General features: G+C 53.3%; 1 long non-coding RNA gene across 1 annotated transcript; it reads right to left on the bottom strand.

Annotated features, from left to right (window-relative positions):
• Nucleotides 1–6,334: 6,334 nt before the first annotated feature.
• On the bottom strand, nucleotides 6,335–23,642 carry LOC142856807 (uncharacterized). Its single transcript, XR_012911727.1, has 3 exons — nucleotides 23,588–23,642; nucleotides 14,218–14,474; nucleotides 6,335–7,806 (listed from the first exon to the last, which is right to left on the bottom strand). It is a non-coding gene; the product is annotated as an uncharacterized LOC142856807 (long non-coding RNA).
• Between the last annotated feature and the right edge of the window lie 1,519 nt (nucleotides 23,643–25,161).

Here is a 25,161-nt window from a genome sequence, read left to right as displayed (position 1 = left end):
AGGCTATAATAGGTGAGCCCTGTCCTGAGTCTGTTGACCAACTGCTCCTCCAGCTCCCTGTGAGAGACACCCCTGGTGCCTCAGTTGGTCTCTCGAGCCTTCCTGAGTTCCCACTCCATCTGACGGTGGCTAGCTCCCTGGCCAAGGGGTACCATGCTACCTCCTCACAGGGTTCTTCCTCGGACCCTTCTTGGAAAGCCCACTCAGGTCGTGGGAATGACCTGCCCACTCAGGTCGTGGGAATGACTCACCCTCCCCAGCTCTTACGGCTGCTCAGTCAGTCCTTACAGATCCTGACCCAGACAGAAAGTGAGGTCTCTGGGATGCCTGAGGCTGAGAACCGCAAGGGTTAGGAACTGACAGGGAAGGGGACAAGGAGGGACATACACAAAGAAGGGTTCGCGGGAGCATGATGCCCGGAAGCACCGAGAAATGGGGGTTAGAGAAGAGGAGTTGGTGGTACACCCCCCCTAAATGGGGTGGGGTGGGCACAGTACCCCAAATGGGGTGAGGGTGGACATGTTAACTGGTCAGAGAGACCTGTGGAAAGAGGACAGAGTGTGAGAAAGGAGAAAGATAGGCAGAGATGGGGGCAGGGGAGGGCAGGCCCAGACCTGGAGGAAAGCCAGAGAAATTGAGGGGTAGGGAAGGGGACTGCCCCCTCCCCAACCGACAAGGGCTAGCAGGGGGATTAGGAGGGGGGAACTTGCGAAAATAAATATTTATAAATGCAGTTTCTAAATTCTTTTTGCATTTTCCTGGTAAATTATTCATCTGTGTGTCTCTCGCTCCCCTATCTGCTAGAGGAGCTGGGGGGTCTTTCCTGCGCGCCTCCTTTCCACCTGCCTCCGTGTGCTCCTCCCCATGCCTCTCATCCTCTTCCTCGCTTTCTCCATCCTCCCCTCCAGCTCCTCCTCCCCTTTCCAGCCTCCAGCTTCCGGTCTCCTCCGCAGGTCGGCAGACGAGGAGGGGCCGCCACCCCGAGGTGACCAGCTGCCACGCTCTGGATTTCTTCCCTGCCTTAAAGAAGAATAATCATAAGTCAGCGAGAAGAGGATTTAAAAAAACACTGCTGTCGTCGCGGCAGTCTGGCACCCCCAACCGGGACCGCGGGAATCTTCCTCTGGAGGCCAAGATGCTGGGGCCGGCGAGGCGAAGGCTGAGTGGCCGAGAGGAGTGAACTGGGGCCTGAGGCTCACAGTCAGCTCCCGGGCCACAACAGCCTCCCAGTTCACAAGCCTCAGTTTCCCCCTCGCTGGGAGCTGGGGCTCGGAGCTAACTCCTTGCTGTGTGTATCAGCAGAAAGCTGAGGCACTTCCCTGGCCTCTCTGACAATTATTTTATTGAGCACAAAAAAGAAACAGATCAGCCCCCCTTTTTTGGTGCTGGGGGGCTCAAACCGAAGACCCCTAAATTTTCAACTTTCATTTGGGTTTAACAAGGTTTTACTGTGTGGCACAGGCTGGCCAGGACCTCACCATCCTCCTGCCTCAGCTTCCTGAGTGCTGGAATCATAAGTGTGCTCTCATCATGCTCCAGGCGACAGGATGTCTTCACAATGTGTGTCCCAGGCTGGCTCTGGAAATCCCAACACTCAGGAATCTGAGGCAGGAGGATTGAGAGTTCGAGTCTAGCCTGGGCTGTAGCTAGAGTAAAGCCCTGTCTCAAGAAAGGGAGAGAGGGAGAAAGAGGGAGAGAGGGAAAAAGCAAGCCAGCCAGCCAGCTTTCTGGACTGGGGGTGTGGCTTAGCCAGCAAGCATTCAGGACTGGGGGTGTGGCTTCGCTGGCGGAGGGCTTTCCAGGCTTGTAGGAAGCCCTGGGTTTGATCCCCAGGTTGCAGAAAAACCAGGTGGTGGTACACAGCTGTAATCCCAGGACTGGGGAGCTAGAGGCAGGAGGATCAGAAGTTCAAGGTCATCCTCGGCAACACAGGGAGTTTGCTGCCAGCCTGTGTCCCTTTCTGAACGTGATCCTACCAGGGACATAGACCAGGACCACTACAGCACATTCTGCCCACCGTCAGTCTGTGGCCTCAAACCCTTCCACTCATGGAGGGCAACTGTCGCTCCCTCTGCACAGGGCTGTGTGCTCTCCATGGGGTACTCAGTCCAGCTCCATCCTCTACCCACACAGGACCCAAACCCGCTGGTTCCTCCCCACTCAGCCCTCGAAGGAGGTCCCCGCCCTCCAGAGCCTCTTCTGGCAAGCAGGGAGAGTCACATAGGCGCAGCACAGTGCTCCCTATCTCTGGGACCAGTCTGGCCCTGGCATCTGAATCGCTTTGGGTCCTTGCCACAGAAGTGGAGGGGGCTCTTCTAGCCTCACCCTCTCGCTGTTGGGTTCCAGGTCTTACTTAGGTTTGGACTTTGCTTTTTGGTTAGCCCCACTCGTCCTTTTCCCCTCCGGCTGGGACGGTCTCGGGGTTCCTTTTCCTCTCCGGCTGGGACAGTCTTGGGGTTCCTTTTCCCCTCCGGCTGGGACAGTCTCGGGGTTCCTTTTGCGTCCACCACCTTAGGAGAGGGTCGCAGCTGCAGGAGCAAGCTTGGGGCATCTCACCAGTCTGTGCCTTGCCCTGGGGACTGCTGCATGTTGAGGTTCACAGGTGATAATGCCTGCCTGGGCCCTCTCTTGAAGAAGTTGTGAGGTCATGACCATGGGCTCTTGCTTTCTTCCGTCTTGTTTTTGGTTTTGTAGGTTTTGTATGTACTATTGACATGTGTTCCTATGTGTGCATATATGTGGGGTGTATTGGTCAGGGTTCTCTAGAGCAGTGGTTCTCAACCTTCCTAATGCTTAAATACAGTTTCTCATGCTGAGGTGACCCCCCCAACCATAAAATTATTTTCATTGCTACTTCATAACTCTACTTTTGCTACTGTTATGAATTGTAATGCAAACAGTTTTGGAGACAGATGTTTGTCAAAGGGGTCTCAGCCCACAGGTTGAGAACCACTGCTCTAGAGGAGTAGACCTTAATAACTCACACATTTGTGTCCTTTGAATATCGATATCTAGAAAGATAGATGATAGGTAGATGACAGATGATAGACAGACAGATGATAGGTAGATAGATAGATAGATAGATAGATAGATAGATAGATAGATAGATAGATAAGGAATTTATTAGAACAGCTTACAGGCTGCTGTCCAGCTAGTCCAACAATGGCTGTCTACTAATGGAAGGTCCAATAATCCAGGCTGGATGTCTCAGCTGGTCTTCAGTGTACTCTGAAATCCCAGAGAAGTAGGCTCTGATGCCGGTGAAGAAATGGACTTGCCAGTGAGAGCAAGCAGGCAAAGAGAGCTTCTTCTTCCGTGTCCTTCCTATAGGCTGCCAGCAGCAGGCGTGGCCCGGATGAAAAGTGGGTCTTCCCACTTTAAAAGATCCTGGTTAAAAGTGCATTTTCCCAGTTCAAATGGTTTCATTAAGGGGGGGAAAATCTCACAGATGTACCCAGCCATGCGGGTTTAGGTTAATTTCAGATATAGTCAAGCTCACAACCAAGACTTGCTATCACACGGAAGTCCTGTGTGTGTGTATCTGCCCACATGTGAAGGCAGGAAGCAGGCACCGGGTGTCCTTCCTAATCACTCCCTACCTTATTTTTTTGAGGCAGCGTCTCTCATTGACTGTGGTGCTCAATGTTGGCCAAAGCTGACTGGCCAGCAAGCCCCAGTGTCCTTCTGTCTCCAACTGCTCGGTGCTGTGTGTCACTAAAGCTTCCTGGTTTGCACAGGCTTCTGGGAACCCAGACTCCATCCCATGCTTGCAGGCCAGCCCTTGAGAGACTGAGCCATGGCTCCAGTCTCCCCAGTTCCTACCTCTTCCTGCTCTTGATCACTCCAGGTTTGCTCTGGTTTTTCTAGACAGGATTTAATGTAACCAAAAGTAGCCTCAGACTCACTATGCAGCTAAGGATGACCTTGAACTTCTGACCCTCCTACCTCCACCTCCAAGTGCTGGGATTATAGGGTTGCACCACCAAGTCTGGGTTTTTGGAGTGCTAGGGATCAACCCCAGGGCTGTGTGCATGCTAGGCAAGCACTCTACCAACTCAGTCACACTTCCCACTCTCTAAGGGTTTCTTTGGGTACCAATGGTGACTAGAACATGCCAGGAGCCAGGTCTACCGCTCCTTGATGGCGAGTCTCCAAAGCGGCAAAGCAGGACTGCAGGAGTCCCCTGAGCCTGGCTCCACACAGCTTCTTCCTCACACCTCTGTCAGACTGATTCTCATCTGTCTGCCTCCCTGAGCCAATTCCTCCAGGAAGCCCATGAGGTCGGAGGGGTGGAGACCCAGGCTGAGGCTGTAGGTGGGCCTGGGTCTGCCCTGGAGCCCCTCCTCCACCCGAGGAAGTCAGGGTGGACATGGAAAGTGAGCAGACCACTGTGTCCTCTGCCACAAACTGAGAAGAGGAGTGAATCCTGGTGACAGAGATGGAAAATTCTAAATCTTTACAGCCAGGAAATCATGGGGTGAGGGCTGCAGCAGTGAAATCCCCCAGCCCTCTACCAGGGTAAAGGGTAGGGGCTGCGCTTCTGCTGCAGCAGAGGGAGAAGCCCTTGGAAGGGATACTTGCTTGCCCCACCCCCAGCAGGAAATGGGCTCATCCCATCCTCCTTTACTTTGTGGGACTTGGAGTTCAAATCTACGGGAGGATTCTGGAAGTCTTTGCCAGAAAAGTCTCTGGGAGAACAGGACGTTTGTGTGCTTGTGTGCATGTATGTGTGAGAGTATGTATGTGCACGTGTGTGTCACACGTGTTTGCACCTGTGTGCATGTGTCTCTCTGCATGTGTGTGCATGTTTCTGTGTAGATGTATGTGTATGCATATGTGTATGTTTCTATATCTATACATGTCTATATGTGTGTGCATGTTTCTGTGTGTGTATATGCAAGGGCGTATTGTGTGTCACACGTGTGTGTACCTGTCTGTGTACCTGTCTGTGTGTACATTTGCATGTGTGTGCATGTTTCTGTGTAGATGTATGTGTATGCATATGTATATGTTTGTATATATACATCTCTACATGTGTGTGCATGTTTCTGTGTTTGTATATGCAAGAATGTATGTGTGTGCACGTTTGCACCTGTGTGCATATGTCTCTGTTGTATATTTGCATGTGTGCGCATGTTTCTGTGTAGATGTATGTGTATGCATATGTGTATGTTTCTATATCTATACATGTCTATATGTGTGTGCATGTTTCTGTGTGTATATGCATGAGCGTGTGTGTGTGTGCTTGTTTATATATCTATGCATGTCTATGTGTGTGTTGTGTGAGTATGGGTGTATGCATTTGTACTTGTGTGTTGTGCATGTCTGTTTCTCTGTAAGTCTGACTCTGTATTTGGACTTATGTCTTTGTGTTTATCTGTCTATGTCTGTGTGTATCTGTATTTGTCTGTGTCTTTGTGTACTTTCTTTTTCTTTTTTCTGGTCTTTCGAGACAGGGTTTCTTTGTGTGGCTCCGGCTGTCCTGGAACTTGCTCTATAACCAGGCTGGCCTCGACCTCACAGAGCTCCGCCGGCCTCTGCCTCCCAAGTGCTGGGATTGAAGGTGTGCACCACCACCGCCCGGCTTGTGTACTTTCTTGCCTGTTGTTTTCAGTGTCAGTGTTGGACTGATGACTTCACAGTCAGTGTGTGGTTTCCTCAAAATCAATTAGTACAATGACTCCCTTAGCATAGGAAAAAAGAAAGACAGAAGATTTGGGTCACTGAGTTAAGACTGTGGAAGGGTGGTCCACAAAGACCACGTTGAGGGGAGAGAACTCAAGGGCACTGACTCAACCTGAGCAGCTGTAGAGTTTTTGGAAGGTGCTGTGGGTTTCAGAACAACTACAGAAAGAAAGCTCTGGAAAGAGTGCCTTGAGCTGATGTAAGAAGACCCAGGCCTGAGGAAGCTGGATCTCAAAGGTCACATAGACATGGGAAGCATCTGGTCCTCTCATCCTCAACTTGGCTCCTGTGCCCCAGGACTAGAGTAACAGGATCCCTGCCTTCAGTCCTAGAGGGGGCTCCAGGCCTGTTTCTCCTCTTCCCTGAGTGGAGAGCTCACCTGCTTACGGAACTCTGGTCTCATCCACCTAAAACACTTAGAGGTTTCTGTTCTAGTACCTGGGAGGCAGCGCTTTTGGGACTCCAGTGCCCAGGCCCGAGAGGCAGCGCCTTAGGGGCTCCAGTGTCCAGGCCCGGGAGGCTACGCTGTCAGAGCGCCAGTGCCCAAGGCCTGGGGAGCTCCATCAGGACACAGCTCTGTTGGACATCAGAGGATGTCACGGACTTTCACAGTGGCCCCAGGAGAAAGGACCCATCATTGTCTCCATCACCTACAAGGAAACTAAGGCACAGTGAGGGAAGGTCCCTTACCTGAGAATTCCACCCACAGTCTCCTTTTTTCTGGTAAAGTGAGCCATTGCCTCACAAGAAGCCTCCAAACAGTCCATCCACAGGACTCTTGCAACATGGAAACTGTCCCCAGCCCCTGGTGGCCTCCGTCTAGTTTTTTGAGATGATCTCCCCATATAGCACTGATGGGACCAGAACTCACTGTGTAGACCAGGCTAGCACCAAACTTGCAACAACGATCCTGCCCCACACCAGAGTGCTGGGATTACAGGCATGCACCACCACACCCAGCTTCAGAATTTGTCCTCTGATTCCTGAAGCTTTCTTGAGCAGAATTGGGGTTACAGCATACGCCGTGCACCAGGCTTTCTTTTTATAAATGGATACCATCCCAGCACGAGTGTACGCTCATTTGTTCTTGCAGTGGAGGGCACCATGTCACTTCCGTCTTTGGTTCCTGTGAGTGATGTGGCTGGGGTAACGAGTGTGCGAGTGTCCTTGGAGCCCCTGTTTTGGTTTTTGGAGGCAGACATCCAGAAGTGGATCAAGCATACAGTAGTTCTTTTCTTTTATTTCTTTTGGGGGAACCAGTATCCTGTTTCCATAGTAACTGCACCACCGGGTCAGTGCTTCATCTTGTTTCCATAGCGACTGAACCATTGATTCAAAGCACCCTCTTCACATCCTCGCCAACACTTGTTATTCTCTTTCTCCTGACTGTGGCCATCCTGACACGTGGGAACTGATGACAATTTAGTGTGTGTGTGTGTGTGTGTGTGTGTGTGTGTGTGTGGTGTGTGTGTGTGAGTGTGTGTGAGTGTGTTTGAGTGTGTGTGTGAGTGTGTGTGTGAGTGTGTGTGTGTGTGAGTGTGTGTGAGTGTGTGAGTGTGTGTGTGTGAGTGTGTGAGTGTGTGTGTGTGTGAGTGTGTGTGAGTGTGAGTGTGTGAGTGTGTGTGTGTGTGTGTTGGATATGTGCACACCTGCCACTGTATGTATGTGGAGGTCAGAGAACAACTTTGTGAAGTTATTTCTGCCCTTTCACCTTTTCGTGGGTTCCAGGGATCAAATGTTTTCATCTGCTCAGCCATCTTCCTGACCTCTTGGCTTGTTTTTGTTTGTTTTGAGACAAGTCTCGTGTGGTCCAGGCTAGTCATGAACTCTTTCTCTATAGCTTAGGCTGGCCTTGAATTTGAGAGCAAGGCCACATCTACATCCACTCCTGAGGGCTCTCGGTAAAACTGTGTGTTGAGCCATCAGGCCTGCAGGAAAAATGGACTAGCCCCAGACGCGGGACTTGTGGTCACTAACGCTGGATGGGATTTGTGAGTCGGTGAATCTAAGATGAAGGATGGTATCCGCAGAGCCCACAGGCATGCCAAGAGTCCTCCACAAGCCTGGGCGGGGCTTTGGGTCCAGGTCACCCAGGGGATGCTCCTGATAGCCGCGGCTGTGCTGAAGGAGGTAGAAAGGTGTCTGCGTGACTGGGAGAAGCATCCAGCACAGAATTCCCCAGGCAGGTAGCTGGCTACACCCAGTCCCTTAATACACGGTTTCCTCTTTGAGAGCCGTGTGTCTCCTTGTGTGCCTGGCTCAGCTGTCATCCCCTGGCTCTATAGAGCAGGCTTTCCCTCAGCGAGTCTGAATCAGAGGAGGCAGGACCCTCATGGGACAGGGAGACAAATTCCCAGCTGCTGCCATGTCCACATGGATACTGCTTGACCCACGTGTGTGTACTAAAACAGGGGCACAAAGCACAAGGGCGCCAGGGCCATATGCTAACCAAGCTCTCCTCATCCACAGAAGCACACAGAACACGTTCATAACCTGTCAGGATGGCCACAGCCGAGAGATAGAGAATAAAAGACAGAACCACGGCGCACACACACCACACACACATATACTACACACACACACCACACACACATATACTACACACACACACACACACACATCCTGCATATTCACACACCACCCTGACACAAGGGTGCACATGGACGTGCTCACAACCCCTTCATCCAGCTGCACATAGGCACACAGAAGCACACTCACAACACGTCATCACAGGTACACCACACACATGCACACCCTGGGCATGCTCACACACGCATGTATACCTGTGAGGTCAAAGACATGATACACAGAGTCACTACTCCCCACCCACTTGCTTCAGTGAAGAGCTCCCTCTGGGTGGGCCTCAGTTTCCTCATCTGCACAATGGGTGGGATCCAGGCCCACCTCACAGGTTAGCATGGACTAGCTGATGCTATCCCCACACAACCGGAGCACTGGAAGCCTGGGAGGAGGTGCATCTTCATTGCTGAGAGGCATCTGCTCACCCAGGCTCACATAGTCCTGCAACCTCCACCCTGGCTTCCCCTGGGGAACCGGACTTCTACCTCCCAGTGTGGTTCTGGTCTCCACTGGGCCCCAAACCCAGCAAACAATTTTGCATATATTTAAATCTCCTCTGTGGGCTCCCAGGCTCCACCCCCCCAAAGGAGAGAACGAAATGACAAAGGCGTCATTTGTCTCCGTCGAGCACCCCATCTATCAGGGTCGCCGAGCCCGTCGCCTCGAATGAGGCGCGCACCCGGGAAGGCCGCTTTAATGGGCTCCGCGTGTGACTGCAGCCGGGCGGTGCAGGGCCGGCATTTGCATACATATTAAAGGGAGCAGTAAAAAATGCAGACATGCAAACCATTTGGACGGCTCCTCGGCTCCTCGCACACAGCCTGCCAGGAAATCAATCTCTGGATTTCTTAAAGGAAACCTGCTCCAGGGAAGGTGGGAGTGCCGCGCAGCCCACGGTCCCGGTCCCGGGAGGGGAGAGGGGAGGGAATGCTGGTCAGAGAGGTCTGTGCTGTGTCCACCCAGGCCTACCCAATCACAGGGAATCAGGGGCAGTGAAGGGAACCCTGTGTGTCCTGCTGTATGCCCTCTCACGGGAGGCTCTGCCTCTGAACCCTGTCATTGAGGGATGGGAGTGCTCCCCCATCTTTGTGTCTGGGGTGGGGGTGGTGTGCTGGGCCACAAACCCAAGACTACCCAAGCACTGGGGTCTCTGGAAGCTCTCCTCTTCTCCAGCTGTGTGACCTTAGGAGAGTCATTAACCTTTCTGTTTTCTAACACCCCCCCCCCCCCCCCGCTTGGTTTTTTGTTGGTTTGTTTGTTCTGAGACAGGGTTTCTCTGTGTAGCCCTGGCTGTCCTGGAACTTGCTCTGTAGACCAGACTGCCCTCAATCAGAGATCTGCCTGCCTCTGCCTCCCGAATGCTGGGATTAAAGGCCTCTCCCTCTCTGTGAGTTCAAGGCCAGCCTGATCTACAGAGTGAGTTCCAGGACAGCCAGAGCTGTTACACAGACAAACCCTGTCTTGAGAAACAAACAACAAAACAACAACAACAACAAAACCCAAAGCCTACAACACCACTGTCCCCACTGTCCAGACGACCCTTTTGTTTTCTGAACAAGCGTCCAGTGGGATGTTTGATGACTGTAGATCAGGCTTGGAAAACACTAGCACTCGGCTGGAGGCCGTGAACCTTTAATCCCAGCACTAATGAGGCAGAGGCAGGTGGATCTCTGTGAGTTCTAGGCCAGCCAGGGCTATATAGTGAGACCCTGCCTCGAGAAACAAGCAAGCGCTGTGGCAGAGGAAATGTAAGGAGCCGCCTCCATGGTGTGTGTGTGTGTGTGTGTGTGTGTGTGTGTGTGTGTGTGTGTGTGTGTCTGCATCGTCAAGTCACTCTTCCCCGCCTCCTGTCCTACACAGTGCAGTGACAGGACTCTCGTGGGACCATCCCGCTCCACACTAGAGGGCATGTGACCCAAAAGATGTGTCAAAAGATCGTGTCATCTGTGCCAGCAGGGATGGCGCACCTGAGCGGAAGACTCAAGCAAGTCAGTGACCTAGAATTTTCTGGCAAAGCCTGCCCCCAACCCTCTGAAGTCCACTCTGCAGATGAGGAAACTCCAATGGGCTGGAGGTGCCGAAGCAACTGAGCTTCAAGGTGCTGGAGATGGAGTTGGGCTGTTGGCCCCTCCCCCAGTGTGTAGGAGGCGACTCTCCCACTAGAAATGCCGTGCAACTGGGAGGAGAAAGAAATGGGCTTGAAGCTCATTGGCCTGTGGCTGAATATTTGGTACCTCACTCTAGGGAATGCAAGGCGCAGGGTGGTCAGCGTTTGTACCTGCAGGGCCACCCTGGGGGTGCTTGGCTCAGCGGGAGCCCCCCTGCACCTGAGAGCCTAGGGCTAAGGTGAGATTATCCTATTGGGGCTCTGAGCATGCTGGCAGGTGCCAGTAACCTTTGCAGTCCTGTGTGGGTTGCAGCCTGGAGAAAATGGAACCAACAAGGTCCCGCCTACCATTGTGGCCCCCAAGATATAGGACAGGCTGTGGCCGCTGGGCTTGAGTGGTGGGCTTGCTTCTCTGCCTTCCCGGGAATCCAAACTCTAGAGCCTCAGTTTCTCCACCTCCCTCAAGAGCCAGAAGTGGAGGGTTGGTGGGGGCTGGGTGAGAGAGTCGAAGTTACTGGACCTCGGGGGTGATTGCTCAACCTGGGGGAGCCTAGCTGTAGGGCCCGGGGGCCCCCACTCTACTGCCTCCCCACCACTCCCGGTCCTCCCTCCCTTCGGCCCCGCATAACAAACATTCCTCGCCAACCAACCCCAGCAGCAGCAGCAGCAGCAGCAGCCTGGGAAGGGGGAACTACCGCAGACAGCAGGCAGCCGCCAGAAATGCTTAACCCATTCGCTCCCAGACGTTGGGGCCCAAGACCCCGTTGGGGAGGGAAGTCATGGAGTTCTTCTCAGGCTGTGGTGACCAGGTCAGGTGATTGACCTGGATCAACAAGTCATCAATCTGTCTATCAGAAACTCACTCAGAAGTTTCCAGAGCTCGCTCTGGGCCAGGCCAAGACCCTAGGGTGTGGAATGGAGGCGCTAAGGGGGACCCACCGCACTTTCCTAGGTCCCTCAATCCAGTGGAGGTAGCTCCCACTAAGAACAGAGGGTCTCCTGGTCTCTGGGACAGAGCTGAGGGCAGAATAAGGTTGATACTTCCTGTGGGGATCCCGCAGGTGGAGAGCACCCTCCCCACCCGGCACCTTAGGAAGTGAAGGCAGAGGACTGACCAGGGTACAACATACTCACAGTTCTCCAGGAAAGAATAATTCGTGGCCTAGAAGAGTCTTAGCCCACAAAACCTTTGCCACAATGTGAGGACCTCAGTTGGATCCAGTCCCTAACACCCACATCAGAAACCCAGGCCTGACAGCATTTGATTGCAATCCTTGTGCTGGAGTGGGAGAAAGGCAGGAGGACCCTTGGGGTCCGCTGGCCTGCCTGATAGCCCATTAGTGATCTTCAGGTCCCAGGGAGAGATTTAGGTGGGAGACAGGGAGGGCCGGAGGACCAGACTGGCCTCTGGCTTCCGCGTGTGTGCATAAATACACACAAAACAACAATCTAGTGGAGGGGGATTCACGAACAAACCGATTGATATACCTGAATTCCAGCACACCTGAACACACGGAAGTGCCACCAACAGGACATGCTACACATGGCATCCTGCATATACTGTCCTGTAGCCAGTGCAGCCCGCCCAGCTCCAGACCGGCTGGTCCTCTGGGGGAGGTCGGCACACCTGCGTAAACCTGGAGCCCCCAGAATGCCTCAAGCAGACGGAATGTTGGCCTTAGGGAGTGCTTAGAGATGCTGGGACCCACAGCCTCCTGGAGTTTCGAAGGAAGCTGAGATCAAGCAGCTGACCCAGGCCCCCACCATGGGGCAGCCTACTCAGGAAGGAAGTTAGCAGGCCAGCCTCAGTGTTGGTAGCCACAGGCACTTGGAACCCCTCCCCCGCCCCCTATCATTCCCCATCCCACTCCCATCCAGTCGCTGACTCCCCTACCTGTCCTGGGTCTCAGGCCTCCTTAGAGAAGCAGATTTAATGCCCAGAAAACCAGAAGTCACTTGGAAAGGATAGCTAACCCATGCAGTTTTCTGTGCGTGCGTGCGTGCGTGTGCGTGTGTGTGTGTGTGTGTGTGTGTGTGTCCTTCACTTCCTAAGGCATGAAGATCGTGAGAGGAAAGATTGGTGGGAATCTCTAGATTGCAATGTGTTTACTACGGAGAGTCTCCCTCCTGTTTCTTTGAGACAGGATGACTTCAAACTCCCTCCATAACTGGATTCTCCTGCTTCCACCCACCCTGCCCCCCAGAAAGGGGGGTGACAGCTGTGTGCCACAACTGGTTTGTGCAACACTGGAGAAGCAAACTCAGGGCTCTGTCTAGGCCTGCCGTTCTACCAGCTGAGCCACACTCCCAGCCTCGACATTCCCTCCTCCTGATGAACTAGGAGTACTCAGCGTGTAGCCGCACCACAGAGAGCTTTTCTGATGGCATTGTCCCACTTCATGCACGCCCATGCGGTCTCTGGGTACCCCTGGCCAGCCCAAACTCCCAGGACCGGTGGAGAACCAAAAGGCAAATTCAATCTATGGTTCTGTGTATGTGGAAACTCAGGCCCAGAGAGACACTTGCCCAGAGTCGCACAGCTCCCAAATAGGCGCAACACAAAGCAAGTGCCTTGACCCTTCCCTCCAGGTCCTTCTGTTTCCAAACATCCTTCCAGCCCAGTCCAGGTTTCAGGACCCAGTGTCTGTAGCCAGTGCTGTCTCTTCCTAGTTTGTGTGTTGGGAGAGCAAAGCTAGACCAGCATGAAATCTGTGTGTGGAGTCTTCTCCGGGAAACGCCAAGGATGTTTCTCCAGTGGAGAATTGTGCTGTGCCCAGACCAGCTGGCTAGAGCTGGCAGACCTGTGCCTGCACACATCCCCAGCACAAGGCAGGCTCAATTCTTTCACATGGGCTTCTTTAGACAGGCCATGGACTGAACCCCTCCAGTCAATAGGACTTCTGTGCAGATTCCTCAAACTCACTACTTCAGTGTCCTGGGGAAGCTACCCTAAGTCTTCAGGCTGGGTCCACACCCTGTCTCTGAATCTGAATCACAATGGGGGAAGGCAGGAAAGTCAGTATCACCCATTATATAGATGGGAAACTGAGGACCATGAATTCATCAGCCTGAGATACACAGCCAATGGTCAGTGAGGCTTAACCTAGGATACTGCAGTGGTGGGCACCCAGAGGCACCCACTGACCACTAGTCCTCCCAGCCTGGGACCTGTGTGACTCTTGGTCACAGCAAGCGGACTCTGGCTTGACACTAAGTGCCCCAACTCTTCATCCTAACCTCCCCACACGCTTTTGTTTGATTTGGGTTTTTTTTTTTTTTTTTTTTTTATGAGACAGGGTTTCTCTGTGCACTCCTAGCGGTCCTAGAACTCACTCTGTAGACCAGGCTGGCCTCAGACTCAGAGATCTGCCTGCCTCTGCCTGCCGAGTGCTGGGATTAAACGCTTGCACCACCACTGCCCAGCTCAATCAATGAATACTTTATCCCATCTATATATTTATTTTTACCCCTGGCTTGGGTCCATCCTAAGCTCTTCTGTCCCAAGCTCCTATTGTGACTATAGCTGTACACATGCACACATGGGCACACACGCACACACACACACACACACACACACACACGCTCACCTCATGCACTGTTTACAAATGAATTGTCTAAGCTGGGAATATGGGTGGAACAAGCTGCCTAGGAGTGAGGGTTGCTGGTGTCATGGCACCCATGACCTGACAGAGTACGGCTGGAGAGCAGGGGCTGTGCAATGGTCACTGCCGTCATCCCCTGAGCTCAGTTGTGCTCTTCCGTTTCCTTCCCATCCCAGATTAACACCCCAGCCGCTGGTGTCCACTAAATGGTAAGAAACCAACAAACTGCACCAGGAAAGATACCTCTTTTTGTGCTGAAGTGATGGTTGCCATGGTCACCAACCTCCAAGATGGTCTCCAAATGATCCCTGCCTTCAGGCATTTACAGGCTGTATTGTCCCCTTCCACAGTGAAGAGGGCTGGTTGGGGCAGCCAGTGCGGTATGAGGAAATGAGTGTCCAAGGCACGGTCATAAAGGTCTTTCATGTTGCCCAATCTGGTGGAAGCCAGCTGCCATCTTGGAAGGACATTCAAGCAGCCTCGGAGTTCATGGGACAAATCTGTAGGAAGCACACACCCCATGCTCAGTGAAGCCTTTCCCACATCCTCAGCCACAGTGACCTCAGGCTGGGGACAGCGGGGGGGGGGGGGGCTGAAGTTGAATGCCTGATCTCTGAAACTGAGATTAAAAAGTCCTTGTTGTTTTAAGTGTGGGGCAGTTTGTTACACAACTGTTGGTGACTAACACAGAAACGGAGAGGACTATCATCCACAGACCTCCCAAATCCATTCCCAGGCATACTGACCCCATGACATGCTCTGGAAACTACTCTTAGTGAACGCAGGCAGACCATGGCCAGCTTCCTGGTCCAGATTCCCAAAGCTGTGGCTTGTTTGAGCAGACCCTTCTGGCCAGGGGAGCTGCTCCTCTAACCCTGCAGTTCTCGGAAGCTCTGGGCTTCTGCCATCAGAATCCTCTGGGACATAGGACCAAACTGTCACATGAGCTCCTGAGGTCTTGCCTCTGTGAACCCTTAGGGAGGAAGGTGTTTCCTGGTACCCCACCATGCTCCCTTGATGAGGCTCCTCGTCCCTGTGTGAGCTAGCTGCTTCCAAAACACTCGGGGACATTTCTCTGAGGGAATACAGCCATGGCCTTAAAACACGACCTGCTGGAAAATGGCATTGGATCTAGAAAAATTCATTTCGCACACAACTTTTTCAGGCTGAATCCACCCCCTTCAGGGAGGCAAGGCAGCCTTCAGCAAACCACATTCTTTCGGGTCTCTGGGGCCTTGTGGGGGTGGGAACGGAGCTCTGTGTGCGCACTAGAAGGCAGAGATCTTTCTTTTCTGTTACAGGCAGAATTCTCCCCTGGAGCTGCTCCGTCCCTCCTCACACAGCATCCTGGGGTTCTCCAGCCCCCCAGCCTTCACTTGCAGACCTTAAAGGTTGGCCACAGCCCCCCATGGGCTTGTGGCAGCAGCAGATGAGAGGTGAGGAGACTACAAATATTGAACCCTTACTGCTCAACAAGACACAACCAGCCCAGCTTTTGTCGTCCCTCCGCCCTCCGGAGTCTCCCACCCAGTCCTATGACCCTTGCAGGCCAGTTGCTGATGAATCTGGGCAGGAGCCCCGGCTGATCTAAGGCATATAAAAAGGTTGGGGAGAGCTGCGATGAACCCTGAAAAGGCTGGATCAAGGTGCCCCTCATCCTGATGCCTCAAGCTCCCCCCCCCAGGTTCTGTGTCCTGGCTTAGCCTCTCACAGGGGCACCTGGCTGAAATTCCCGAGAGCCCACACCATGCCTCTGCTTTTCCTCTGCCTCCTGCACTCATTGTGGAAAGCCACAGAAGGATCCTGGGTAAGGCAGGGAGAGAAAGGGAGAGGCTCAAAGTAGAGGTGCAGTAACACTGCTGCCCTACCTGAGTGTGGGAACTCTCAGCATCTGGGAGGTAGAGGCAGGAGGATCAGGAGCTCAGTGACAAGCTGCAAGGTGAGGCTCAGCTGCACTGCGAGCCAGAGGCTGGGCTATGAAGACCCTGTCCAAAGCAGGAGGAGGAGGGGGAGAGGAGAGAAGAGGACGAGGAGGAAGAGGAGCAGGAGGAGGGAGAGGAGGAGGAAGGGGGAGGAAGAGATAGGGATGCCAGCCCTTTTACAGGGCACCTGAAACCCAGGAAAGAGATAAAGGGATTCAGAGAGGGCAAGTCATGTATCAGGGTCCACACAGCAGCAAGCAGCATTCAGAAAGACCCTGTAGGGTCTCCCTGCACCCTGCCAAGGGAAGATGTCCAAGTTGGGTGGCAGAGACAAGCCACAGGGTCTGTCAAGGAGCTGTGCCTCCCTCCAGTCAGCGGCTTAGTACCTGCTCTAGGGCTATTGGGATCTCCGGTGGCTTTCTGGAAAGAGCTCGCTCTGTGCAGGTCACATCCTCTCAGAGTCCCTGAGGGCTGGCCCACATGGACATCATATAATGTGCTTTGGTTTTTCTTGCATTGGTAGCAACGGTGTGTGCCTTCCCTAGGGGGAGCTGAGCTGGGAATGCCAAGCACCGCCACTCAGCCCCTGACTCACCCCAAGCAGTAAGCCAGCTTGCTTGGGGCTGCTGGGGGCCAACCACAGCTGGACAGAATCTCAGCAATGGAGAGAGGGACCAGCTAAGAATCTGCGCTCACATGTGCGCGGAGGCACTGCCACCGAAGTCTCTCAGACCAGCTGGGTCGGCAGTGCCAGATATGGGGTGCAGGGCGGGGTGGGAGTCAAGGTTTCCCCACCCCTACCTCATCCCACCAACCATGGAAGTAGCCAAGACATTGGAGAGGACAGGGCTGAGGGCCGCAGCTCACTGAGAGGTACAGCAAGGGACAGATTTGCACACAGGCCCTGGGTCTGGACCAGACCCTTGCCTGTATTCTCCACCCTGGCAATCCTTTGGGAGGGTGTGGGGACCCCATCTGCAGCTTGGCAGGAGAGGCCAGTAGGCCTGGCCTAGGCACACATGGCACAAGACAGGAATCAGACAGCCAGGGAGCGTTACATGGTTACAGAGAACTCTGCTCTCCTCAACCTCACCTCACAACATATGGAGTTCCAAGCCTTGGATACCCTGCCAGAAGAGTTCAGAGGTCATAAGTGGGCTCAGAAGTATGTTGGACATGGGGCATCTGCCACCGACTGTCAACTGTCTTCTCTCCCAGTTCTCAACCTGTATCTCCTCTACCTATGACAGAGTTCTCCAGACCTCACCATCCTGAGGAAGTCACCTCTGAGCACCCCAGAAGCCACTAGGGAGAAGGGCACAGCAGCTTCTTAAGACCGATTCTCAGGGGCAGGCAAGGTGGATCAGTGGGTAGAGGAACTTGCTACCAAGCCTGATGACCTAAGTTCAATTCCTGGAACCCACACGGTGGAAGGAGAGAACTGACCCCAGCAAGTTGTCCTCTGACCTCTGCATGCTTGCTGTGACACAAGCACATAAAATACAGGCAAATAAATAAGCAAATGTAATTTAAAAAGATAACTGGCTGGCGAGAGATTCAATGGAGCGCTTGCCACACAAGTCTAAAGAACTGAGTGGAATCCTTTGGATCCACGTTAAAAAAAATTCAAGTGCAGCAGAATACACATCTATGATCTCAGTTCTGGGAAGGCTGAGGCAGGAGGATACCTGGTTGGCTGGTCAGCCAATCTGGCTAATCGGTAGCTCCAGGTTCAGTGAGAGACCCTGTCTCAAAAAATAGGGTAAAGGATGGGCAGAGTGGCACTCACCTTTAATCCTAGCTCTCTGGAGGCAGAAGCAGGTGGACCTTTGTGAGTTCCAGGCCAGCCAGGGCTAAACACAAACAAACACACACAGACACACATACACAGATACACACACAGACTCAAACAGACATACACACATATATACATACATGCACACATATAAACATACATGCAAACACACACAGACACAAACACACACACAGACTTAAACAGACATACACACATGCAAACACACACAGATACACAGACTCAAACAGACATACACACATGCAAACACACACAGACACAAACACACACACAGACTTAAACAGACGTACACACACATACAATACACACATACTCACACAGTCAAGGTGAAGACTGATGAAGGAAGATACCCAGTGTTGACCTTTAACCTCCTTATGCATGCATACACAGGTGCACACACACAGGTATACACATGCACTAACAACACACACACATACACACAGATTCTCATATGCTCTGGTCTAGGGACCACAGGAAAGGTGAGTCACCTGCACCCTTTGGATTCACTTTGGGAATAAATGACAATAGTCCATCTGCTGTAACACAAGATCTGGGAAATGCTGGTGTGCCAGACTGGACTTTTTTTTTAAGAAGGTCTCACTATGTATCCCTGGATGTCCTGGAACTTGCTATGTAGTCCAGGTTGGCCTTGAACTCGAAGGTTTGCCTGCCTCTGCCTCCTGAGTGCTAGGGTTACAGGCATGTGCCACCATGTCCTGTCCAGATTGATTTTTTTACTTTTTGTGTGTATGCGTGGGGTCACATGAGTTCATGTGTCCCACGTGCACGCAGGTGCTTGTGGAAGCCAGAGGGTGTCAGATCCTCTCTAATCCACAGCTGCCAGCTGTGGGTGCTGGGAACCGAACCCAAATACTTCAGAGCAGTGCAGTCTCTAGGTCACCGAGCCCTCCTCCAGCTAGGGGGCTGCTTACGAGCAAGGTCTATAAGCAACTCCAGTGTGTGCAATATTCTGCCTCACTCCCAACCCCACTGCCTTCACAGGTCCGCTCCTCTTCTAGGGCAGAGACATGCCTAGTTTGCACCCAAAACCTTGCCTAGCACCCACTGCTGGAATTCAAACCCCAGTGTCGCCTTCCCTGCCAAGCTCAAGGCTCTGGTCTGACCCGGAACAGGCCCTGAGGCCCAGCGGCACCTCACACCAGGGACCTTTAGTGCTAGTCCTCCCAGCCTAGAACACGGCGTCTCCATCACCACACTCCCCAGAGACACTGAGACCAAACTAGGCAGGTATGGGCTTTGGCCTCTGGGATAGTTAACATGAATAGTCAACTTGGAAGATTCCAGAGTCACCCAGGAGATAGGCCTCTAAGCTTGCTGGTGGGGGTGTGGTGTGAGGACCCACCCACTGTGGGTAGCACCTTTCCTTGGTTGGGATCTTGGACTATAGAGTGGAGAAAGGGAACTGAGGCGCACTGTGCATCCATGGCCCTCTGCTTCCTTCCTGACTGCGGATTTGATGTGGCCGGCTGCTGTGTCTGTCTGTCCTTCCTTAAGTGGCTTTTGTCAGTGTATTCTATCACAGCAACGGAAAAATAACTGAGACAGAACCTTCACCTGCCCACAGTGTGGGCCACCCTGTCTGGCCTTATTGGGGCCAGGGACACCTCTGGGTATAAAGCAAGTATCCAGACTCTGGGTGGGTTTTAGAAAGGTTTTTGAAAAAAGAATTTGAGTCAGGCTTAATGGCACATGCCTGTTATCTAACACTGGGGATGACAGCAGCAGGGGGTGATGGCTTCAAGACCAGGCTGGGCTACACGGTGAAGCCTGTCTCAAAACACTCACCACCACCACCTCCACCACCACCACCACCATCACCACTACCTCCACCACCATCATCACCACCATCACCATCACCACCACCATCACCACCACCACAACCACCATCACCACCACCACAACCACCATCACCACCACCACAACCACCATCACCACCACCACCATCATCATCATCACCACCATCACCACCACCACCATCATCATCACACCAACACCATCATCACCACCATCACCATCATCATCACCACCACCATCACCATCACCACCATCACCACCATCATCATCACCACCACCACCACCACCATCATCATCACACCAACACCATCATCACCACCATCACCACCACCACCACCATCATCACCACCACCACCACCACCACTATCATCCCCACCATCGTCACACCACCACCACACCTGCACAGCCACCTCTTCTTGACAAGCGTCAGGGTAAGGACCATGCCGAGGTGAACATGACTACTTTGGAGACTGACATCTTCCTAACCCCTTCTTCCCAAGCGAGACTACAGTGTCCAGCTCAGCACTGGGACAGAGAGACTACAGTGTCCAGCTCAGCACTGGGACAGAGAGACTACAGTGTCCAGCTCAGCGCTGGGACAGAGAGAAAGGAGGGGAATGACAGCCAAAGTCCCCACCCTGCCCCAGCCCAGAATTCTGGAAGCCAGACCCCAGCAGCCCACCTCCAACAGCCCTGCCCACTGTTCATACCATTGCCTAGAACAAAGGACAACCTGCAAAAGCTACAGTCCAGGAGGGCTGGTCCCTGGCAGCAGGGCCATCGTTGGTCAGCTGCACGCCACGCTGAGGGTCTTGGTTGGCAATGGATCACACCGCTTCTCAGTGAGGGCATAGCTGTCCTAGTTCACGCGTGCGCCTCGGGAGGTTCCTCAGTGACACACCTAACTAAGGCTTTAGAACCTTCCCCTGTCCCCAGGTACTGTGTATATGAGCATGGCTGACAAACCAGGCAGCCAGCGCAACACTTTCGGGGGAATTCAGCTCAACTCTCAGCAGCCTGTCTCCATGCGGAAAAACAAGAAGCCAGGACTCCGAGAGGTGAGGAGAGGCTCCAAGGTCACTCTGTGGCCTCCTCCAGCTCTCACCCACTCCAGAACTGGAGACCCTTCAGAGACAAGCCACAGCAATAGCTTGTCCGTGTGAATGACCCTGGCCAGTCATCATACAGCAAGGCCACACACTGCCAACATTTCTGTAAATGGGAATCACGGCGACAAAGATAGAATTTAAATCGGGTCACACAAAAAAGGCAGGGCTGGGGAGATGGCTCAGTGGGCAAGGTGTTTGCTGTTCAACCATGAGTTTGGATTCCCCAGCACCCACACAGAAGCCAGGAGGGGCAGCGTTTGTCAATAGCTCCAGTGCCGTGGAGGTGACACTCACGCAGATCCCCTGAGACAGTGAGTTTCAGGGTCAGAGCCCTTGTCTGAAAAGAGGAGGCAGGACACCTCTACTGTGGTGTGAACACATGTGCGCATGCATGCTCAAACACACGTGCATACACATATATCACGTACACGTGTCCACGCTCAAACACACGTGCATACATATATCACACACATGTGCATGCTCAAACACATGTGCACACATATATATCACATACACGTGTGCACGCTCAAACACGTGCACACACATATATCACACACACATGTGCATGCTCAAACACATGTGCACACACATATATCACATACACATGCGCACGCTCAAACACATGTGCAAATACACATATATCACATACACGTTCATGCTCAAACACACGTGCAAATACACATATATCACATACACATATGCACGCTCAAACACATGTGTACACACATATATCACATACACATGCGCATGCTCAAACACATGTGCAAACACACATATATCACATACACATGTGCACACTCAAACACATGTGCACACACACATATCACATGCAAATGCGCACGCTCAAACACATGCACACACATATATCACATACACATGTGCACGCTCAAACACACGTGCAAACACACATATATCACATACACACGTGCACGCTCAAACACATGTGTACACACATGTATCACATACACATGTGCATGCTCAAACACGTGCACACACATATATCACATACACATGTGCACGCTCAAACACATGTGCAAATACACATATATCACATGCAAATGCGCACGCTCAAACACATGCACACACATATATCACATACACATGCGTACGCTCAAACACATGCACATGCACACGCACACACACATATATCACATCCACACACACATGCACTGGTCAACTTCCATCCAATTCCCAGGTAAGCAAGGAACCACTTGGGGCATGGGAGGGGTGGTCCCACGCAGCTGTGCCACACAGCTGTCAGAAGTGGGGCTCTCCAGACAGAAAGTCTAGGGCTGCACTCTGGCAAGGTGGGCTACCTCCGTCTTTTCGTCTGCAAGGAACTTTGTTGGCTGGCAGGGCTGGGGCTGGAGCTGACATGGAGCAGTAGTGAATGACAGAGTTGAGGGTGGTCTCTGGGGCTGGTGACAACAGCTCAGGGTGACTTTCCAAGTCAAACATGAAGCCAGCACTGGGTGCCCAGCTGTCACCGCTGTTTAGATCCTCCTCATCAGGGTAAGAAGCACAGTTACAGGACCGTGTCACAAGTGATGACACTGGAAATCACCAAGAAACTGTTTAAAGCAAGACCCCCTGGCTCACTAGGCCTGGAAGGTCTTAGGGCAGCTGTTCCAGAACCTTCTCTATCCCTCGGCCTCCCTTTCATCTTCACCGCAGCCAGGAGCTGCAGAGACGGCCAAGGGAGGCAAGGCCTGGGCTGCCTCCTGTCTCAGAACTCACTGTCCTTGCTCAGCTCCAGGCTCAGTTCTGGCATCTGTAGAATGTAGAACAGCAACTTCCTAGGGGCTGCTGCAGGCACTGCAGGGGTCCCTGTGGGACATCACAGCCAGGCCACTCCTTCCTCCCTCATCCCAAACACTTCACACATTTCCAGTCCAAGGAAGGCACCTCCTAGGTGTCAGGAGAATCAGTGGCCCTAGGAGTGCTGAGGATAGATGGTTGCCTAGACATTGAGGCCGCTGCTAGCTTTAGACCTGTGGCTGCCTGAGACCCTTGTCTCTGCCTGGCCTCTTAGGTCACAGAGTAAGGGAAATGACATTTCCTTTTGAGGGGTATGGGCCAAACTGCTGGCTTTGTGGTTCCTGCCCTCCTCAGGACCACAGTCTAACTGTGAGGAGAAAACGGGATGGCTGGGGCTTGAGGGGCTTCAAGAAGCTCAGAGGAAGGGCAGGCAAGAGAGAAGGTACCAGGAGCTGCTGGGAGCTCCTCCCACCACCCCCAAGAAGTGCAGGGGCTCACTGGGTCCCCAAGATCACCCTGGGGGCAGGGCAGGTCCTTACTTCCAGCTCACACTTGGGGAGACCAGGTCCCTGGATTGGGGTGGATAGTCAAAGGGAACCATTGGGTGCAAAATTCCCTGGTACCCGTGAGGCAACCAGCGGGGTTTTTACCATTGCCACCCCCATTTTACATATGAACAAACTGAGGTTCAGGGAGGGGCTGCAACACCCCTCTGGTCTATCTCTGGGGAAATCTGGGACAAGCCTAAGTGTGCTCTGGCCAGGTCGGGAAGAAGACTGGGTGAGGAGGAGCTGAAGAGGTTGGCAGTGAAAACAAATCAAAACCCTACTAGTACCAGGCAGAGAGACCGAGGAATGTGCGTGGGGCTGGGGTCAGTCGGGGAGAGGCCTAGGACCCCCCAGAGCACCGGGTACTTCCCCCTCCCTCCCAGGTGCGACCCTCCCCCCAACTTCCCGGAAGACAACACCCCCAGCTGGGCGGGAAGAAGGCCCACCGCCCCCGAGCCACCCAATCAGAGGCACTCCCAGTCTGATGGCGGAGGCGCGGGTTGAGGGTTCCCCGGGCCTTCGGGCGAGCCCGGGGACCTGACCCCGACTCGGTGCCCCCGGCCCCCGCCCCCCAGCCTCATTAGCACCGACGCCCGTCGTCTCCCCTAGCTTTCCGGTGGCTCCAGAATTTAAAGGTTAAATCCTAACCTCATCTCAGCAGTTTCTCCGGGCTTTGCCTACCCAGCGCCAGTTGCTGGTAATTATATGCATCTCCGAGCAGCCAATCAGCTGTCAGACTGACAGATACTGATCTTTTCGTTTTATTTTTAGCTCTGTGCTTCCCCCTCTAGTTGCAAAAAAAAAATTCTGTTTGTTCTGCGAGCCGCTGCCTGCAGCCCTGCAGCCTGCTCTCATCTCTCCTCCAGCAAAGCGCGAGCAGGCGGCCACCGAGGACGGAGCCTCCATCCCTGACCCAAAGCGAGGACAAAACGGCCTCTGTCCCCAGCTGAGGACCGTAGCGTCCGGCCAGGAGGAGGTCCTGGCTGCTGCACAGGGCCGAGGAGTCCCTGGACGCACAACTAAGGGAAAGAAGATGGCCTTGGCCTGAGGAGGCTGTGGCACAGAAGGGAAGCAAATCCTGTCGGTGGCGCCCGGGGGCTAGGAGACAGGCAAAGACAAACGGACTGAAGGACAGGGGGTTACACAAACCAGAGGCCCCAGGAAAGCAGTCACCCCCACAAACTGAAAGAAAGGCACCCAGAGGCTACTACCAGCCTGAGGGCTCAGGAGGGTCTCCAGCCCATGTCTGCCGGGCCAGGTCAGGCACGCTGGACCTCCTAGGTTAGTGCCTCACCTGCCTTGGGGAAGGGCCAGTGATGTGCCCCCTGGAGTCCTCTTATGGATCATTCTAGGTTCTACAGGCCTCCCTGGAACCCCCGTTCGTTCAGCAGATTTTGTAGAGGCCAGCACTCTACAGTTTATAAACATTCTCCTTGTAGCGACACACTCTGTCCCATGCCCATGCTTGACCACAACATAGAGAGAAGTAGGGTCAGCAAGGGCAAGACGAGGATCCCATTATTTCTGACCCTTTCTAGAGGCAGACGGGCAATGTAGCTTCCGGGTTTAGGATCCCAGGCACAGAGGCCTGGATTTAAGCCCCCAGTTCACCCTTTACCAGCTCTGGAACCCTTAACCACCACAAGCTCTCAGGGTCACAATGTCCCAGTCCAGAAAGTAGGTTTCAGTTCAGCCTTCACCTCTTGGAGTGGCTCTGGGGAGTAAGTGGCCACCCTTGGCGCCAGCACCCTGGAGCCTAACACCGGCAGTATCATTAGGCCCTTTGTCTGGTGGATGGGGAAACTGAGGTTCATTTGACTCTTAATTGGCAGAACTAGGGCTAGAACCCTCCCCTCCCGTTTTGGCTTCCTATTCTCTGACACCACAGATGGCTGAGAAGAAACCCGAGGAAAAGAAAAGCCAGAAGGGAATTAGGAGACCCAGCGAGATGGAGGGAGGCAGGCGCACCCTGATCAATTACTTGGGCTATAAATTCTGCTGTTTTGCAAAGTGAGCACACAGCCTGGAGAAGCAGGGATCCGACAGGGATGGGAGAGACTCGGCGGAGATGAGCCTGCAGCCTTGCAAGCTGCCTCTACCTTCTGTGCTGGGAACCAGAGATGGACGAGCTGCAGGTTGGGGTGCTGTGGAGGTCAAGGGCCCACAGAGGGAAGGAGAGGAGAGAGCCCATGAGCTCTCAGAAGAGCCAGCCTTCCTGCCCC

Source organism: Microtus pennsylvanicus, chromosome 9 (assembly GCF_037038515.1).
Source record: "Microtus pennsylvanicus isolate mMicPen1 chromosome 9, mMicPen1.hap1, whole genome shotgun sequence".
NCBI lineage: Eukaryota > Metazoa > Chordata > Mammalia > Rodentia > Cricetidae > Microtus > Microtus pennsylvanicus.
The sequence above is the reverse complement of the archived record's forward strand: the minus strand, read 5'-3'. Positions and strand labels throughout refer to the sequence as shown.